Source organism: Perognathus longimembris, chromosome 19 (genome assembly GCF_023159225.1).
Source record: "Perognathus longimembris pacificus isolate PPM17 chromosome 19, ASM2315922v1, whole genome shotgun sequence".
In the NCBI taxonomy this organism is placed as follows: Eukaryota; Metazoa; Chordata; class Mammalia; order Rodentia; family Heteromyidae; genus Perognathus; species Perognathus longimembris.
In genome coordinates, this window is record NC_063179.1 from 33,757,885 (window position 1) to 33,775,516 (window position 17,632).

Here is a 17,632-nt window from a genome sequence, read left to right on the forward strand (position 1 = left end):
ACTGATATGTTGGATTGAAGCCCCCTTGTACATTACTTAAAGAGAAAATAAATTAAGTATATTAAACACATACATACACAATTGATTAAAATTCAAAGTAGCTTGTTTTCCAACCATAAGCAGATTCTGGGGCATTACACTAAACCTCGTAGAGTGGCACTCTTTCAGGAAACTGTGCTGCCTTGTGAGGCAGCTTCTTTTATACAGTCTTTCTTACCCTCTACTGTCAAGTAGAATGGAAACGATACTGGATGAAAGTGGTGTCTCTAATCATATGATTCATTTCCTGTGATCTAAAACAGCACATCTCACATCTCACATTTAGTGTCCAAACTACCTGGAGATCTTATTAAAATGAAGAGTCAGCGGGGTACCAGTGGCTCATGCCCATAATCCTAGCTGCTTAAGAGGCTGAGATCTGCAGATCGGGTTTGAAGCCAGATCCCAGGTCTTCTCTTCAGATTCAAATGGAACAGTAGTTTAAATGATTATAGTAAATATAAGCTATAACCACCCCACTACTGTGCTTCTTTTACTTCATCCAACTAAGTTTCAAGTAACCTGTCTATTTGCAATATACATGGAGTCTATTATTTCAGAGGCATGAATTGTCTTTAATTGAAAATAAAAATTTGACACATGCCTGTCCAAAGAGAATACTAGTTATAATCATGAAAGAGTATAGCTAAACTTTAAAGCACCCTAACTCTGTGCCAAGTCCAGTTTTGTATAATATCATTCTTTACATAGATTATTTCATTAAATTCTTGCAACAGCCCTAAAAAACAGGAATGCATCTTCAACTCACAGTTATGAAAACAGACTCTTAAGAGAAATAAATACCATTTCCAAAGCCTTGCTTTCTTACCATGATGTTCAGTTGGGGATTTTAGTTGCAATTGCTAATTCTAGTCATAAATTGTGACAAAGATGCTCTTCCTTCCTTCCTTCCTTCTTTCCTTCCTTCCTTCCTTCCTTCCTTCCTTCCTTCCTTCCTTCCTTCCTTGCTTGCTTGCTTGCTTGCTTCTTTGGTCAGTCATGGGTCTTGAACTCTGGGCCTGAGCACTGTCCTTGAGCTCTTCAGCATAAGGCTATTGCTCTATCACTTTGAGCCACAGCACCACTTGCAGTTTTCTGGTGGTTAATTGTAGTCTCAAGGACTTTCTTGCCCTGGCTGGCTTTGAATCATGATCCTCATATCTCACCCTCTGAGTAGCTAGGATTACAGATGTGAGCCACTAGCACCCAGTCAGAAAGCAATTTCTGTCTTCTTTTTTTTTTAATGCCAGTCTTGGGGCTTGAACTCAGGGCCTGAGCACTGTCCCTGGCTTCCTTTTGCTCAAGGCTAGCACTCTACCTCTTGCACCACAGTGCCACTTCGACTTTTTCTGTTTATGTGGTGCTGAGGAATTGAACCCAGGGCTTATGCATGCTAGGCAAGCTCTCTACCACTAAGCCACATTCCCAGCCCAGAAAGCAATTTCTTAGCAAACATTTTCCTCAATAATTTTTTTCGCTCACTCTCCTTTGTAGTCACTCAATACATAATGATTGGTTGACTACTTAATTATTGCCATGGAAAAATGTCTATGTGACAGAGAATATGCAATATTTATCAATCAGTGAAGATAACTGATACCTTGGTTAAATGTCTTGGTTCATTTTAGCCACTTGGGGCAACTAAACTATGTACTATAGGATGACTTTTCCAACATACTATCTTGTGAGTACTGATGTTGCATTGGTTTGCCCTTTGTCCTTTGTCTCACCATTTTGTTGTTCCCCTTCCCTTTCCCAATTCAGATAAAAATATATATAAGACACAAGTTACCAAAATCAAATAGAGACAACAGGGGATATTTTGGAAATGATCTTTACAACTCTTTTTTCTTGGGAGGGGGGTGTTGTTGGGGTTGGTGATAGAGAGAAATTGAGAGGAAAAATGAGGTGAGGTAACAAGGAATGTACTCATTACCTTACATATGTAACTGTAACCCCTCTGAACATCACCTTGACAATAACATTAATTTTTTAAAGATGACTTTTATCTAAATATGACTAATAGCAAGAGGTTTGCTGAGGCCTCTTTTTGAAGAACAGCGAGCTGTAATGCAGACCTATGTAACTATAAAAGGCAGAGGCCTGAACAATATCAGCACATTATTATTTCAAAGACAGTTGAATTCACTTTGAAATCACTTTTTTCAACAAAAGCTAGTATCTTCCTTCCTAGGCCTGAAGCTTCATCAGTGAGTGAAAGGGCTCTAGGTTTGTAGAAAACATGAACAGCTCAAATGGAGTTATGTTCACACTGACTCAAGAAACACCTATCCACGCAGTGTGCTGATGTCAGCAGAGGTCATGCTCAGGGTGGAGTAAGAGAAGAAAAGGCTGAAAGATATTGACAGAACTGAGTCAATATCCTGGTGATGAGATTCGGGTCTACACAGTGGCCACTAACCATGAACATAGACATGTTTTTGCACAAAAAGAATGCCCTTGGTCACTTCTGATGGGTTATGTCAAAGGCATAGGTTCTTTTAGTGAAAATCTGAATCTTAAATCATTTGAGGTCACTTGTCACAAATTATGTCAGAAACTAATGGAAATTGCATTCATGCACCAGGTTCATTGCAATTTTGCTGAGCAATAAATGATGCATCACTAATAAGGGACAACACAGATGTCAGGATACAATATGAAAATCACTTACTTACATGTACCAACATTTTCAGATTTTATGATTAGCCTGTAGAATTATTCTAATAATTATTCAGCTAGTCGACTGATTCTTAACTAAATATTTTGGTCTTGACATATTTTCACACTGGGTTTCCAAAAATTTGTTTTAATAGAGCTTAGACTTATCAATAGTCACACTGGAAGTTAAAACTGAGAAAATTTTTAAATATCAATAATAATAAACTCATCCTAGGTTAATATAAATATCACATTCTGATAAGAATAATTTTATTTTTAAAAAAACTAAAAATTTAGTGACAAGAGTAGCATTGTTCCACATTTTTATTCCCTTTAATATCTGGATTACCAAAAAATAGCTAGCTCATCCCATTTAAGTATATGAAGAGCTATCCTCTCACACAAGTGTAATTGTAAAAGAAAGAAACATTTTTAAATGCCATGGAAAAAGACTTTATTAGAAAGTTCTCAGTTTGATAAAGTATTCAATTCACCAGAAAAACATCATACAGAACATATCTTATTAAAATTATTTAAGCTGTACAATGTGAGAGTATATGCATACAGTGTGTAATGACCAAGGTCTTTAGAATTTCCAGGTCCTTAAAGCTATTAATGTTTGATTAATTCATAAGTTATAAGTATTTCTAAGGTACAGGTAATATTCCAATGCACCAATACAATATGTACTTATTAAATCAAGGTAATAAATATTTCCATCTCTAGCTCATCACCAGCATTGAGAAAAAAGCCAAGTAAGAGCATGAAGCCCAGAGTTCAAGTCCCAATACTGGAACACACACACACATACACACACACACACACACACACACACACACACACACACACACACACCACAAATCAGGCAGTGCCTAGCTACTCAAGAGGCTCAGGAGACTGAAATCTGAAGACTGCAGTTTCAAGTCAATCCCAGCAGGACAATCTATGAAACTATTATCTCCAATTAGCCAGCAAAAAGCTAGAAGTTGAGCTGTGACTCAAGTGGTAGAGCACTGAGTGAGAAAAAACAAAGCTAAAGGACACCCAGACACTGAGTTCAAGCCCCAGTACCAAAGAAAGAGAGAGAAAGATAGACAGGAAGTCAGTCAGGCAGGGAGGGAGGCAGGAAGGAAGGGAAGGAGGGAAAAAGCAAGCTAGCTAGCCTATAATTCTGTATGTATGGCAACTGAGAATATCAGAAACCCTTTGACAAAGGGTTAAATATTATGTGCTGAAATTTCATTTTCATTAGAAAATTTGTGCTATTCTTTTTTTCCTTTTTCTTGCCAGTCCTGGGGCTTGGACTCAGGGCCTGAGCGCTGTTCCTCTAGCACTCTTATCGCTTGAGCCACAGTGCCACTCCCAGCTTTTTCTGTTTATGTGCTAGGCAAGCACTCTTCCACTAAGCCACATTCCCAGCCCTTTGTGCTATTCGTTCATGCCTTCACAAGGTAGGTGACTCTAACCATAACCTGAGGCAGTAGAGTTGCAGCCCACCACGCAAATGAGAGTGGAAGGACCCAGCAAACCTATGGCCAACCTGCTTGTCCCATTGCCTCCCAAAGTTGTGCTCCCAGATCAACATTTTGTGTTTCAGGTCTGAGAATCATGTTGATAGAATAAGCTTGTAATTTTTATTTTTGGCATAAGTCATGTATTTGGGGTTGTTTTCTTTTTTCAAACCCTCATGTTTATTATTCATCTCTGTAGTGATTCTGATGAGATTTGTTGTCATTGTTGCTATTTCAGTAAGGAACCACTAGGAACGGTGCACATTCTGTAATCTCAGCATTAGAAGAGTTGAATCAGGAATATTGTGAGTTTGAAGCCACTCAGATATGTAGGGATACTTACAACACACACACAAAGGACTATCCAGGGTAGGGGGTGTTGACAGGTTTTTATCTTGCATATAAAAATAATTTAAAATGCTATAAGAGTTCTCCCACATACTGTACATGCTTTTATCTGTAAGCAATTCTCCTGATATTGGTAATATCTATAATTGTAGCAGTAACATTTATAATTAATTCCATTTTACATATGGGGAATTGAGTCATCCAAGATTATGTGAGTTGTTCAAATCAATGGACAAATACAAGCTTTAAATACTGTCAGTGTGAGGTGCTATTTCTAAGGTCAATAGTTTGGGGGGATGCCATCCTCCTATTCTACCACCACTTCCCACTACAGCCCCTACAAAACAGCCGAGTCTAATTTTCTGTTATGCTGTTGAGAACATCTGGCATATTAATTAGGAGAGGGAGATTGACAGTGAGTGGTGAAACTATCAGTCAGCAACAAGAAAGTTTACTAGGAAAGTTCTTCCATTTTGGCTTTTAATTATAAAAGTATGCTCTAAATATGCACTGTATTTTCCTTTGCTAGTAAATATCAAGCAAAGGTTGACCAGTCCTGTTTTCCAGCAGTCTGAAGATACAACTTTGAATGTATACCTGCAAGTAGAGCTCTTAACTTGTTTCAGTTTGACTGCTGACTCTATTATTTGTATTATGGAAAGTGTTCCATAAAGTTAATACTTGTATTTAAAAATTGCTACTTTGATCTGTGACCCTTCCATGACTTTGTTTTCCCTAGCTCTGTTGTGAAGAACTTCTACTGGGTTTTGATTTATAGTACTAAATATATTCAGACAGAGTCATAGTCCAGCCTCAATGTTCTTAAGGCTCAATTCAATTATAGATAGAAATGAAATTAAACTTCTTGTGATGCAGAGAACACTTACATTAAGCAAAATGTTTTATTGGAACAGAGATAATTTCTTCCATCACTTTCTTTTCCATCATTGAAGCCTCCAGTTTTTGCTCATATGTCTAGCTTATTTTGTACACTTGAATTGTTAATAAGGAATTAGCTTAATGACAGCATTGTGACAATGAAACCAAACTTTCAGATGTCATTGTTTTTTCTCCATTTGCTCTCAACTTCTGCTTGGCGTCTTACTCCAGGCCTTAGGTGGATTCACAAAGGGTATTCAGAAAGTAAGAGTTGACTTAGAAAAAATACAGCTCTGCTCGCATGGTTCTGAAATCTTTATTAATAGGAATCAGAAAACATAATCTAAAATTAGCATGCAAGTATGACTAAAACATACACAATACATTTCTACGAAGAAAACCAAAGTTTTAATGAAAGTTATTTTAACTAATTCAATGTCAGTAGTGTTTTTGACATTATGATAACCATTGAGAAGGATATAAATATGTATAAGGCCTGATTCCCAGCTTATAATTGTCTAAAATAAAGGTAAAAAGATAATTTTACTGTGTCTTGTTATATGAAGCTACTGGTGTAAGCACTATGTTCATTATAGCTTGGGTTTCCCTTTTTGAAGATGCTTGTATTCAGAAGAGTTTCAAAGTTAGGGTTTTTTTTTTTTTGGAGGGGAGGGGATATTTGCATAGACATTACTGATTGAGTATGTCTAATCCAAAAATCCCAAATACTCGAACAACCTGTAATCCCAGCTACTGAGATCTGAGGATGGCAGTTCGAACCCAGCCGGGACAGAAAAATGCCCATGAGACTCAACTCCATTTAACCACTCAAAAACCAGAAGTGGTCCTGTGGCTCAACTGGTAGAGCACTAGTCTTGAGTACAAAGAGGCTCAGGAACAGCTCTCAAGCCCTGAGTTCAAGCCCACAATTGACAAATTAAAAAAAAAAGGACTCAAACATATTCATACCAACAATCAGTAAGATGAAAAATATCCCAGGGAATTTATGGCACGTCTCAGGGGAAGAATTACACTGCAGAGCACTACCAGTCTGTATGTATGGGCTATATGAGATGTGTCCAACATTGCCACATGATAAAGATATAATGTTGAGAGAGAAGCCAGGCAAAAATACAAATTTAGTAGACAGTCTATAACTATAAATATAGTCTCTATATCTCTATACCTATACCTATACAAATTTAGTAGACAGTCTATAACTATAAATATAGTCTCTATATCTCTATATCTATACCTAATCCATATGGTGTTTTTGAGTATTAAGATGTACAAGAGCTGGGGACATGGCTTAAATGGTAGAGCACTTGCCTACAAAGTTCAAGACCTTGAGTTCAAACTGAGTACCAAAAAAAAAGCACAATTATCCCTATGAAAAGTTACCAAATCTGCCCCATGGAAAATGTCCTGAAGAGTATTGCCAATATCAATTTCTATTACCTATCATAGGAGAAGGCTATTGTTTTTAATCTTTATGTTGCATGAGACCCAACACTATGCCAAAGCTGATCCGTGTATTCACTGATACAGGTGATTTTCACGGATAGTCTGATTCATACTATGAAGAATTCAAATGCCTGATTATCTCTTTTTTCTTTCCTTTGAGACAATGACAGGGGACCTAAATTTCAGTCTTTCTCTTATAAGCTTTCTCATAGGAAGACTCACAAGGAGGAAAAAAAATACCATCCTCTATGATCTTTTTGATAGCTTGTCTGTTTTTGATACCTAAAGCTGCAACTCTAAGGAAAGACAGCACCATGATATTAAATCTGATAACCTAGTAAGACAAAAGAGCCATGCCTTGAGCTGTTAAGCTGATCCTTCAAATAACTTTGATTCCAGAACTTTTACTTATATGTAACATGTCACTTAGGTTTAAAGTCATTTCCTATTACAGTATTCTGATTTGCACTCCAAAACCTCCTGACCAGAGATCATCTGATCCAATGTTGTTTTTACAGATAAAGACATAAGTGCCTAAACCCCTTCAAAAAAAAAGTAAAAAGGAAGGAAGGAAGGAAGGAAGGAAGGAAGGAAGGAAGGAAGGAAGGAAGGAAGGAAGGAAGGAAGAAAAAAATGGAGTCTCAGAGTAAGAACCTTGCTCAACACCACCATGATTAGGTGACAGAGCTACATCTCAAATGCCAGTGTCATGATCCTTGTACTAAAGCACTTCCCCAAACCCTGAGAACATAGTAGATGTCATCAAATAAAATAAGACTAGAGAGAATCCTTGTAGGTTCTTCAGGGAAGCCATTTCAGGCAGTTAGAGAGAAAAGGGCCCCTACTATTCAGCACAGATTAATAGGACAGGATCCTAGCCAACTGTGAGCAATTCTTCTGCCTTGTTCCTGACCTCTTAGCCCACCCTTATGTCCCCAGAAAGCCAATTAAAAATAAGCATTGACCATGTCACTGTCCTAGATACACAAAAATAACATTACTGTACATGACCAAAAGTGAACCAAATTCTCTGCATTTTTTTCTAACTTCCAAAAATAGTTAGGACTCATTGCCAAAGGCTGGGGCTTGAATTCCCATGAAAACACATCAGTCCATGGCATTTGCTCCAGTGTAGAAATAATTAAATACACACTAAAGAATAGAATTCTCAGTGCTTTCTCACCCCCAATCAGCCTGCTTTCTGAAAGTAAAAACAGAAAATTCTTCAATAATGTGGCAACCATGTAAAGATGTAAAGAATGCCCTGAACTTGGAATCTGGAAAAGAAGCTTCTATTCCATAGGGAACATTTGCTATTCCTTTTAGTCACATGTAAACACAAAGATTTGAAGAATTCCATATCATAATACACAGATACCCATCTCTCATTGGTTAAGTTTAAGAGACAATATACTTATACTTATTTTTATAGCCTCTCTTACAACTAGAGTTTGGTTCCTTGACGCAAATTCTACCATGATGGATTAATGGTTTGTGTCAACTTGACAGGGTTAGCACATGTCACCTTTCGTGAATGGGTCCCTAGATTATTTGATTGACCATTATTCTGACTGTGTCTGTGAAGCTGTTTTTGGATAACCTTAACATTAAAATTGGTAGACTGAGAAAGCAGGTGGGTAGGCTTCATCCAGTTCATTAAAGGTTTAAATAGAACAAAAAGATATAGTGAGTGATTTTGCTCTTTCTGCATGATTGTCTTTGAGCCAAAACATCAGTCTTGTCCTGTATTCTCACATTAACTAGAGCATACACCATTCTCTCCTAATTTTTAAGTCTTCATATTCAAACTGAAACTATATCATTGTTTCTTCTGAGTCCCTAGCTTGCCAACTGCAGGTCTGAACACTACTCAGCCTTCATAACTATGTGAGCCCATTCCTTATTTATTTATTATTTCCCCTTAGATCCCATGCTATTTGTTTCTCTGGAGAATCCAAATATGCCCTCTCCCAATTAGAAGGACCACCTTTATGATTTTGAATGGGCAGTCAGTGTGGCAAAGAAAGAAGGATTGACAAAAGAGGAAGGAGTAGATATTCCTAGAATTTAATTTGACGGGGCTGGGGATATGGCCTAGTGGCAAGAGAGCTTGTCTTGTATACATGAGGCCCTGGGTTCGATTCCCCCAGCACCACATATACAGAAAATGGCCAGAAGTGGCACTGTGGCTCAAGTGGCAGAGTGCTAGCCTTGAGCAAAAAGAAGCCAGGGACAGTGCTCAGGCCCTGAGTCCAAGGCCCAGGACTGGCCAAAAAAAAAAAAGAATTTAATTTGACATGTGATTAAAAGAAACAATCTTGGAGCTTTCAGAAAAGACAAAGAGTGCAGTTTTGGTTTTCTGTCTCAGTGTACAGACATTGGCCATTAATTACTGATTGAAAAGTCAGTCTTTGACACTTGGCCAGACAGGAAGTTTCATAAGGAAGAAATCCTTTGCTGTTCTATTTGTTCCTGTATCTGAAAAACCTACTTCAATGCATAGAGCTCTGTACCTGCTCAAAAATATGCTGGGCAAATGAAATTTGCTCTGCAAAAGAGCACAACAGTTATTTCGTGAAAACAGGATTGTTTGGAAACATGTTTATGCTGACCAAGTCAAACCTTGCTCTATGGAAACTCTAATAAGGAAAGAGATCTGAAGTGGGGCTTAACTTGAGGTTTGACTTGGATTTTAAGATCTCACACTATTGATTAATCATAAAGAATCAAGTAATAGATGCTTTGGCTAGGAAAGTGATACTTAACAAACCCATACATTCTCATCCCTCACGCCAAGACGATCTGGGAGAAGGCCAACAGCAGCTCTCCGCAGAGGCTAGACTCTCATTCCAGTTTCACATTGCATTAAAAAGTGAAAGGTGGACAAAGAAACCAGCAGTTTCCTTCATTACAAATTAGCTTATAGTAAAATCAGCAAATAGTTGCTTTCTTGATATGTTTGTTATGTTACAAGAGAGCTTTAGCTCAAAAAGGTGGCAGAAGCCTGGAAGTCAGATTTATACAATTGAAAAAGCGGCTCCTTTTACCAGGCTAGCCTATGCTATGATGGTATAAAAGGCAAGATGTAAAAGGGGTCTCAGCAGTCCTCAATTGGTGCGGAAATTCTCTGGAATCACTCTCTGGAATGATTCTGAGTAACTTAACGGGCTTTCATGTGTGACATGAGCTTTCATGCATAACAAGAGCTAATACCAATGACTGCTCATTATGTGCCAGTCACTGCATAAGCACTTTTACATGTATTATTGAGATGCTCCTCATAAACATCGGTGATGTGTCACCACCATCATACCCACACTTTTCCTTGTACTTTCTTCCTAGTGAGGATGCCACTTAGAGACATTGAGGATTCTCAGCATATATTACATGATGCTTTCTGCAAAAGAGGCATTAGGGCTAAGAATCCATGAGTAAAGAATGAACTATGGGAGAGCAAGTTTAAGTCTTCAAAAAGAAAAAAAAAAAAACAACAGCTTGATGCCAGTGGCTCTTGCCTGTAATCCTAGTTATTCAGGAGGCTGAGATTGGAGGATTGTGGTTCGAAGCCAGTCCAGGCAGGAAAGTCCATGAGACTCTTATCTCCAATTAATCACAGAAAAAATCCAGAAGAGATTATATGGCTCAAGTGGTAGAGCACCAGGCTTGAATAAAAAGAGATCAAGGATAGTGCCCAGGCCCAGAGTTCAAGCCCCAGGACCAGGGGGAAAAAAAAGTTTTTATTACTGTTTATTTCTGATTCTAAAGATAACATAATAATTTAAGAAAATGTGAAAAATAGTAAAAGTCTATTGAAAAAAATTAAAATCTCACCAAGCTTTGAATGTTTTATCTCTATCCACAAGCCTCAGATATTCATTTGTCATCTCCTCTGACAATAATAATTTAGTATACATATGTCTTATATATATGTCTTATATATATATGTCTTATATATATGTCTTATATGCAATAATTAAAAGTGATACACATGGAACACAGTGAATTTTTAGGGCAGCAAACTAATCTACCTGATACTATATGGTAGTTGCATTTCATGATAATTTATGTGAAGTCGAAACCAATAGAATGGACACAACCCATAGGGAACTTCAGTATATGCTATAGACTTTGGATAATATGATGTGACAGTGTAGGTTCATTGTAATAAATCTAACACTGGAGCACAAGATGCTTATAATGGGATAGGCTATGCAGAATCAGAATGGGGGAGGGGTATCAGAGGGGAAGGAAATATGTGGAATTTTGTACTCTCTGCTCAATTTTGCTATGAACATAAGCCTTACTGAAAATTGGAGTCCATTTAAAATTTACAATAATGGGCTGGGGATATAGCCTAGTGGCAAGAGTGCCTGCCTCGGATACACGAGGCCCTAGGTTCGATTCCCCAGCACCACATATACAGAAAACGGCCAGAAGTGGCGCTGTGGCTCAAGTGGCAGAGTGCTAGCCTTGAGCGGGAAGAAGCCAGGGACAGTGCTCAGGCCCTGAGTCCAAGGCCCAGGACTGGCTAAAAAAAAAAAAAAAAAAAAAAATTTACAATAATAACTAATGTCTGTGAGTATACATGGTTATAACAAATCTGACATGAATTAACACATTCATTATGCCCTATAATGTAGGTAATGCGAACCAAGGTGCTAGTAACCTACCCCAGTCATGAGCTAAGATAGGAAAGCTTGAAATGAATCTGAGAGATGAACACCAGACACTAAGCTTCTTGTCATTCTCTACCCTGCTCCTCTGGAGAGTTAGGTCTATAAGCATGGAGAGCTCACTTCCCATGAGGAGGAGGGTTGGTGGGAATCTCAAGAGTTGCAGGAAAAGTGTAGCGGAGCAATAGAGGCAGATGAAGAATGCACAATAGTCATCCCTTATCTTATTCCTAAAATAATGCAGAGCCTTGAAATACCTCATGTTAGAGTTGCTAGTAGATCAGAATGCTCTATTCAATTTGTTAGACCCTTCCCAGAAAGAAGGCAACCACCGGTATTTGGTTGCTGCTAAGACACCTTGTATCTTCACAGCAGAGTCATTTGTAGTTGGTCACACACATCATCTCAGCCTGCCCTCTTCCTGGCTTCCCCTGCAGAGTTCTATCTCCAGTCACTTCCCCACAGTGCTACCTCTCAGCCCTTCTCCGTCCAGGGTTCCCCAGCATTCTCCACAATTTTCTTTCTGACATAGCTGCCCAGGATGTGGTTTGGTCTTAGAGACCTGACCTGGACAGCCTGAGCTGTCCCTATTGCCTGGAATCTCAGAAAATGGGAAAGTTGAGTGCTTGTTGGGACATAACAAGTCATTCAGAATTCAGTCACTATTACTTGTTACTCCCTCCCAGTAGTGATCTTCATTCTTTCCAAGAGCATTAACAACATTTCTTTGCAAGAGAAATTTCTTTCTGTAGAATGTTGTAACCATCCAGCCACCTCTCTGTTTTAGTAAAACTATCTGACTATACCATAATATGCTTTCAAAAATGATCTGTGGTAGCTGGACTCCAAAGATGGCTGCCATCCACTGTCTTCCTTCTAGATATATGCTATTCTTCTTGGTGAGGTGGAGTCTACTTGAGCTCCTCCTTGAACTTAGGCTGCCCAGAGGTGGTGCAAGTGCTTTGTGCTAGATTTGGACCCTGGTCTTTGAAAGAACTGACAGTTTCTGCTTCCAGCTCATTAGAGCCCTGGGCATCATGGAAGAAAACCATAGATTAGAGCTGTGAAACATCTTACATGGGACCTGAAGAAGCCATGTTGTCTATTCAGCCCGTGTCACCTTTTCATTTACAAAATAGAGGTCATAATACTTACAGGGATTGTTGTTCTATATCATTCCTGGGTACAGCAAAACATGAAATTGTAGCTGTCTGTTCTTTATTCCTTTGTCAAGTATAGACCAGGGTTAGCTCACTTGACTGCATTGCACAAGTCCCTGGGTTTGAACTCCAGCACTAACAGTAATAACAATAATAATATAAATGAGAATACTGGGGCATAAGGAAATTAAGCAAGCATTTTGCCTAAAGCACACAAATGGTAAATGACTTTAAATTCAGTGTTCGATTCTAAACCTCTGAGTTCACCCACAACAAAAAAAAATCATTTTTTTCCAAAAATTCCTTAGAGTAGCCACCTTCAACATGACCCAGAGTTTAATAGCGTTATCATGTTGGAACTTTTTCTTCCTTTTTTTGAATAATTACTTATTTATTGTCACAGTGATGTACAGAGGGGTTACAGTTTCATATGTAAGACAGTGGGTACATTTCTTGTACAATTTGTTACCTCCTTCCTCAATCATGTTGGAAATTTAAAGATCATTCTGGAATATTCACTCCCTCATACCCCACATATTCTATTTCATAGCTCAGAAGCTGACATCAAGGCTAAATATTAAAATTTCCTAGAGAGTTATTTTGTTTTTCCCCAGAGATTTCAATGTCCCACATCTAAATGGGCCCAGGCCCATCTATGTATAACAAAGCAGCATGAAGCACACCAGCTTCCATTAAATCAAGGCCCCATGCTTCTGGAGGAACTCAAGTGTCTTCCTTGGCTCCCCAGTGCTTCTCCATTCACGCACTGGCATCTATAGTTCTTGGCTTAGTCTTTCACTCAATCTCAACCTCCTTTTCCCATCCTCCCTCCCTCCCTTCCTCCCTCCCTTCTTTTCTATCTTCCTCCCCTTTCCAAAATTCCATAGAAAGTTTTAATCAATTCTTTGTTTTAGGAAGCTTGGTAGAACGTTCTTTTTGTGATCACAACAGTAAAAAAAATTAGAAGATCACCAAATACTCACTGTTCCTAAGAACATGCCCCATCAACCAATTTTAGGAATAAAAATGTGTCCTATCCCTTACTCCCTCAGCTGCATAGCAGATATCCTGCTGGCTTTGAAACAGCGTGATCTTCTGGAAAAAGAGTCACTCCATATCTTGAGGCCTGGCTGACCCTGAAGGACTGTAGCATTTGGTTTCTCAAAGTTACATTAGACACAGTCTAGTGTAACAGAGTCTACTTGTGTTATGTGAGTCTCTGTTTTGCTCAAAGGGAGTTCAGTTCTTCAAAATCTCAAGCATTCAAACTGCTAGAAGGAAAACCTGACTTGATTAGTCCCACCAGGGGTTTTGCTTAAAATGGTATATATGGCAGTTGTTTGTTTGAACAAACGCCTGCGTGTTCTATATTCATATATAGAATACAATTCTCAAAATACTGTCTCCTTTCGACCTATTGAGGGCTTATCTTCCCATTTTAGTTGTTTATCTCCACTTGAAATGGCTTACAGAAGCATCAGTCTCTGTGGAACGTTCACTGCTTTTCACTGATAAACCCACAGAAAGGAGCTCTTATTTGAGATGAAGTGACAGTTTTCTTCCCATCTTTGACTGCTTAATATATATGTAGCCACAAGGAAAGCTTTAAATAGCTCAATCTCCAGCTCTGCATCTGGCGAGAACCCAGAATAAGAATGACAATCTTGTCTGAACAACCTGAAACCCAGTCCAGCCCCTACAAAACAGTTCTGAAGTTTTGCATCCAAGAAAACTCCAAAACTTTATACTGAATGTAAGAACTGAAACTATATGTTGCTGTACAGCTCCTCTTAATAAGGGCTTTGGTGCCATTCATCTGCTCCTCACTATTAATCTACCTTTTTGCCTCACCAGAATGTAAAGGCTACAAGTCCAAGGACCAAATCTCCTCAGAGGCCCCTGTGAACACAAAGCTTTTACCTGCTGCTGCTAGAGAGCAGGCCCAGACGAGCACCGCGTTAAGAACAAATTCTCACAGCAATACAACACTGCTTCTTGGAGAATCCTAAACTGGCCCTAAGGGAAAAACATAAACAAACTGAAACCTATAGAAAAATAGGGATCAAACAACATTTCAAAAACTTGCTAAACGGAAGCATTAAAAGGTGAAAAAGTAGTCATTAAGGGTACTTCATTCCTTTGAAAACCAGCAACTAGGAATTTTGAAATCCTAGTTTACAAATTATATCAGTTCTTACTCTTAAAAGTCATCTAAAATCATGCTTATTGCAATTAGGTTTATCATTAGTCTTATAAAGAAAACAATAATAAAAAAGAAAAATAATAACACAAATGTAATTTACTAAACAGTGGAATAAATTGAAATCTAAACCAGCATTTCAATATACTTATTTAAAACTCTTCCATGGATTACAAATATCTGTGAAAAAATTCACATATTCTCCTGGACTGATAACTATGAAGATTATAGTTAATTTTAAATTCGGCTTAAAATTCTTAAAGTGACCTTCTTAATCATATGCAAATGGGTCTTCCTTTTAACAGGTTTTTTTCTGACCAAAGAAGGTATACACTATTTTAATCTTTCTCTATATTCTTTCTCAAATTAAAAATGCAATGCTTTATTTTAAAATTATCACCTATTCTATTTTTTCCAAGCATTGGAGAAGCAGATAGATCCATACACGATGTTAGAACTAGCAGAAAACATCATGCATGATGGTCTATAGAACTCCAAACAAATGTTTTCCTCAGTAGGATTTTTAGTGTACTGCCCACTCATAACCAGAAGATTTTCAAATGGTCTAGTTGGGGCAGGGGGAGTTCTGAAATTCAAAGCAAAACAACAACAACAACAAAAAACACCTAAATCATTCCCAAATTATAAATTTTGCATAGTCAGCATCTGATTATATTTAAGTAAAGCTAGAATACAAAAGCTATGTATAGCTTCATGTACTCTACTGCAGATTTTGAGTATAGAATGCTATTCCTCACAGCTATGAGCTTCTTTGCTCTTTGTAAAGTATTATTGTTTCATTTTCCATGGTCCAGACCCCAACACCTTCAACTGAAGAACCAATGTGACCTGTCTTGGGTTTGAACTAACCACACTAATCAGCCTACAGAGAATAAGAAGGCAAGAAAACTAATGCTACGGACTCCTGTGGCTGACCCACTCCACAACAAAAGAAATGCCACAATTCCCCACAAACCATCACTTGTTCATTGGCTGTTATAAATAAACTATAACATACAACCAGCTGTGTGAAAGGAACTTTATAACTGCTGACCAAAGACCCTGCAGGGAAGGGAAATGAGAGATTTCCACATAGGAGGATGGCTTGTCTGCGGGCTACAATAAATGAGGTTTCACATGCAACTCCATTTAAAACATGTCAGCATGTCCGGATTCAAACTAAAATTATGGGGACAGCATAATGGGCTTTATGTGGAAGTCTTTCAACAGATACTGTATTCTTCTCTCAGGGCACCCTGAGAGGATTCGGGATTGTGAAATAAATGGCATTACCAGCACATATCTTGTAAAGTGCTGGTCACAAGGGATGTTTTTGGTGATTGAGAGCAAGAAGCACTATTTCAACTGTGATTAAAACAAACCCTTTGCTTCATCTCTTACCCACTTCCTGTTCTGCTTTCCTTTATCTTTGCAAGGATGACTCTTCTCTTTCCTTCTACAACTTTTCTAATTCATAGCTACTCTCTATGAGAGTATGTTCTGAACCATTTAACTAGGACTCGTCCCTCGGGCAAGATCATGTCTCAAAAACTGATCAGGTGTGACAGAGAACAGGGCCCAGAACACCCATCTGTGGACACAAGACTCTCTGTACTGCAACACTCAATACGTCATACCCACCCACAGCTGTTCTGACTGACCAACCAGAGATAACTGCGTGTGGTTGAGGCTGAAGGTGGTGGTGTGTTTTACAAAACTCCATAAAACCTAGCAGTAAAGGACAAAGACCAAAGTCAAGGCATAAAAGGGCATAAAAGGAAGTCACAAGAGGGTTGAAAACATTCTGAAAAACTTGAAATGCTCCTCATTATGAAAAATAAAACAGGATGAAGGGGGAACCAAAAGGACAAATTTTCAGTAGAAATACTGTATCTATGCATTTAAAATGTTCTTTTCAAAACCATTAGTGTGAAAGATAATTTGAGTCCTAGCTTAACATCCTTTAAAATGATTAAAAACTAACAGCATTCTCTTTAACTCACTTATGAAACTGGGGGCTGGTGGCTTATACCTGTAATCCTTGCTACTCAGGAGGCTGACATCTGAGGATCATGGTTTGAAGTCAGCCCAAACAGGGAAGCCTGGGCTGGGGATATAGCCTAGTGGCAAGAGTGCCTGCCTCATATACACGAGGCCCTAGGTTCGATTCCCCAGCACCACATATACAGAAAACGGCCAGAAGCGGCGCTGTGGCTCAAGTGGCAGAGTGCTAGCCTTGAGCGGGAAGAAGCCAGGGACAGTGCTCAGGCCCTGAGTCCAAGGCCCAGGACTGGCCAAAAAAAAAAAAAAAACAGGGAAGCCTATGAGATCTTATCTACAATTTACAAAAACAAAGTAGAGTTGTGGCTCAAGTGGTAGAGGGCTAACTTCGAGCAAATGAAGGTCAGGGACAGCACCCAGGCCTGGAGTTCAAGCCCCAGGACCAGAACCAAAAAATTTAAAAATCGCGTATAAGGGATAAAAGGAAGCCTAGTATGATTAAAACTACTCAGAGTTAGATTCTGATGGTCTTGGCTTACGGTTAAATTAACATAAGTGAAAATTTTATTAGTTCTCATTAGAGAAAATTTCCCTCCTAGTTAAGAGACATATAATTTAATGCCAGGGCCTAGTTTTATGAATTTAAGATACTTCTGTTTTAAAGATGTGAAGACTTTAAGTAAAAACATGCTCCCC